The sequence below is a fragment of the Silurus meridionalis genome, chromosome 23 (assembly GCF_014805685.1).
Source record: "Silurus meridionalis isolate SWU-2019-XX chromosome 23, ASM1480568v1, whole genome shotgun sequence".
In the NCBI taxonomy this organism is placed as follows: Eukaryota; Metazoa; Chordata; class Actinopteri; order Siluriformes; family Siluridae; genus Silurus; species Silurus meridionalis.
This window is the reverse complement of record NC_060906.1, coordinates 1062867-1066475: the sequence shown is the minus strand read 5'-3', so window position 1 is coordinate 1066475 and position 3609 is coordinate 1062867. Positions and strand designations below refer to the sequence as shown.

Below are 3609 nucleotides of genomic sequence, written 5' to 3'. Positions count from 1 at the left end.
CCTCTTATACAGCTCCTCATATGCCTTTTCCTTGGCTTTCGCCACATTCCTTTTTACCTGCTGCCGCATCTCCTTGTACTCCTGCCTACTTTTCTCATCACTCTGTCGATCCCACAATAAAAATTAAGTAATATTACTCAACATGTTTGAGACATTTCATTGGGTATGTGCAATGAAGCACAACTCCCCTCCCCCACACTTTGCTGAAGCTCATGGACTGAAGACGGTTGAGCATCTACCGATTAAGGTAATTAATTAAGGCATATTTTGTTTCCTTTTTATTAGTTATAATCATGATGTTTACTTGAATTAATATTACTTTGCAGAACATGTTAGAACCTTTTAAACTTGTCTTTACATAAACATCTTTTGGACCGTTAGCTTTGAACACCTCGTGTTGAAAACCAACATCTAAAATGTTATTTTGTACTTTAGATCTGGAAAATCGGATTGCCGGTTAATTATATAAAAATGCTTAATTGTTGTTAATTTGATTACTCGGTCGTGACAACGCGGGACCTGGCAGTGTAACTGAACTCATCTATAGTTAGCATGCGTCATAAAATTTGAAAGGAGGGAAGGAGGGAAGGAAAGGAAAAAAACGTGATATGGAAGGCAAAAAAATCGAGAAGAAAAAAACGGGACATGGGGGGAAAAAACTGTCTTAAACCGAGGGCGCAAGTTTTGACTGAATACACCGTCAAACTGTAACCACCGCGATAATACTAAAGTAACATCTGAATGTCGCCAGCGCGTGCACTGCGCGTGCATCTTTTAAAAGACAGCGTTGAAGTGTATCTTACTGAATATTACAGATTAAAGCTGCATTTTAGTTTTAAAGAAGTAGTTCACCAAACATTTTTCATATGACTTGCATGATGATTAGATTTTTTCAATAGTTAATACCAATAGTATTGTTCACTGTTAAAGTTGTGGATTAATTAATTTTATTGGTAATATTTAATGCATTGAAAGTTACTTTGCCTTTACCCTAAGTAATTCAGTAATTTTTTTCTTTTTAGGTTTCCTGTTGATTGCCTTCTGCCATGCAGTGGAATTGTAAGTTTTGCTTCTTTACATCTGAAAAGAGGGCACAATTTCTTAAGCACTATCGCATAAACCATACTCGAATTGTTTCAATACCATGCCTCCACTCAGATTGCCCATGTACTTTTAAGATCTGAGATCCGAGTTTTATGAAGCATTGGACAAACACTCTACACGTTTATAATTTTCAGGAAAAAAGAAGGAAACCAAGGAAGAATGCTTGATGAATTTCTGCATCAAGTTGATTTAAAGGTGAAACTTTTATGTGGTTGTCTTTATTGTATAGTCTGTGTATAATTGTTAACCTCATTCTCTGTTTTTCATAGTCATCTGATGTAACTTATGTGCGCACCACAGTACTTCATGGCCTTCCAATCCTCCTGGGGGATTATTCTGTGGAATTTTCACGACATTCTTTGTAAGTAATGTTTGTGTTTACTTCTTTGTTATTTGTGCTAATGCTAAATTGTGTATTAGGGTCCAATTCGAATATAGATCAGATGAAGAGTACACAGAAGTTATTTGTCTCGTGACCTAGCCAGCATCTCAGCGATCACTTTCAATGTCCAGAAATGTAGGGAAGACATTACTAAAATAGTCTTTGTGATCATAGTCATTCAAATGTAATTTGATGAAGTGACAATAATACTAACAGTGGAGGCTAACACAGAAGAGGATGAATTGTTGAATAACGTTTGTTTTTTTTGCAAGCAAAGTATTCCTGTGACTTTAAGATTACATTTGAACAACTATGATCACATGGCCTGTTTTAGCAATGTCTTTACTATCTTTCTGGATGTGGAAAGTGAAAATGATGTCCAAAACTGGGCAGGGAAGCTCAAGATTTCATAATTGATATCTTGTGTAAAACAATATGCCAGAATTTACATTTTACAATCAACTTTCCCTTTAAAATAAGATCACACTTTCGTATGCTTTGTGCTTACACAGGACACTGTTCCAAGATATGGAGAAATTACCACTTGTTACTTTTCTCTGTTTAGGATTCAGATGTGAATGTAGACCTGAGTGCATTTGATGTTGGCCTGCTCACAGTTTTACCAGAAGACATGCCTGCCCAAACTCCACATGCCCTCAATGTCGACTCATTAAAGGCAATCATTCTCGAGGGAAACATTGTGGTGGGTGATGTCCCAAACTTGCCACATGAGGTGTTTTTCTGCATGTTGCCTTTTTTTGAAAAAGTGCTGTTTTTGCAGTTATTTGATGTCAAGTGGCAGTTATTGATTAGTCAAGGTCCCCATGCTGTTTAGATAGAAGTATATATTTATACTATATATATATTTACTATTTCTACTGCATTGTTCTTAAAAATCTGTATTGTTTATTAAAAAGAAATTAGAGTTTTAGATGTGTTGAGTGTCTTTTCTGTTAGCAGTACTTAAAAAAAAAATCGTTCACTTTACCTTAAACTTTGGAAACTGATTGCACATAGTTTATGTTGTCATTACTTAAAATGGAATATTAACTTAATATAGTAGGCTTACTTAATTTTTTTCTGTAATATTTTTATATATTAAACATTTTGAAGTATAATTTAAATTGACTAATTATACTTGAGATTTATTAATTTATTTAGAAATAATAAATTCAGCTAACCTGTAGCTAATTAGTAACCTTACTTAGATTTTTGCCTTAAGTTTGCTTTGAAAAAATAAGGCAATCGGCTTCCAAAGTTTTTTTTAAGTAAACTAATTCGAATTTAGTGTGTGTGTGTGTGTGTGTGTGTGTGTGTGTGTATGTATGTATGTGTATATATATATATATATATATATATATATATATATATATATATATATATATATTAGACAGACTGTGAAAAACGTCTTCTAATCCTCTTTCCATTAGCACTGGTTATGTACCTAAATCCTTCAAACTGGCAAACCTGACCTTGACCCATGTCAGCTGTCCAACTACAGGGCAATATCAAATCTCCCCTTTATATCCAAAATTTTAGAAAAGGTTGTAACATGGCAGTTATGCTCACATCTACTTATAACATTTTTGAAATGTATCGGTCAGGATTTCGGCCTCATCATAGCACAGAGACGGCGCTAGTTAAAGTGGCAAATGACCTGTTATTGGCCTCTGATCAGGGTTTTGTCTCTCTACTTGTTTTGCTTGACCTTAGTGCAGCTTTTGACACCATTGATCACACTATACTGCTTGCTAGATTAGAGAACGTTGTTGGAATAAAGGGAATTGGCTCTCTCTTGGCTCAGTTCTTATTTGACTAATCGCTATCAGTTTACTGATGTAAATGGTGAGTTCTCCACACTATCAGAGGTAAGGTTTGGTGTTCCTCAAGGATCTTTCTTAGGCCCACTGCTTTTCTCTTTATATATGCTGCCTCTTGGTAAAATTATACAAAAACATGGTATTCGCTGCCATTGCTTTGCTGAGAAAACACAGCTGTATATTTCAGCAAAGCCAGATTAGAGAGATCAGCAGCAAGAGTCCTCACTAGATCTAGGAAATATGACCACATCACTCCTGTTTTTAATCCTCATTTTCATTGATTTGTGAATTGAATAAATTTGT

The 3609-nt window shown here is 34.9% G+C and overlaps 1 long non-coding RNA gene across 1 annotated transcript; it reads left to right on the top strand.

The window, feature by feature from the left end:
- Positions 1-304: 304 nt before the first annotated feature.
- Positions 305-2303, top strand: LOC124376895. Its single transcript, XR_006923976.1, has 4 exons — positions 305-1059; positions 1239-1299; positions 1374-1465; positions 2052-2303. It is a non-coding gene; the product is annotated as an uncharacterized LOC124376895 (long non-coding RNA).
- The last annotated feature ends 1306 nt before the right edge of the window (positions 2304-3609 follow it).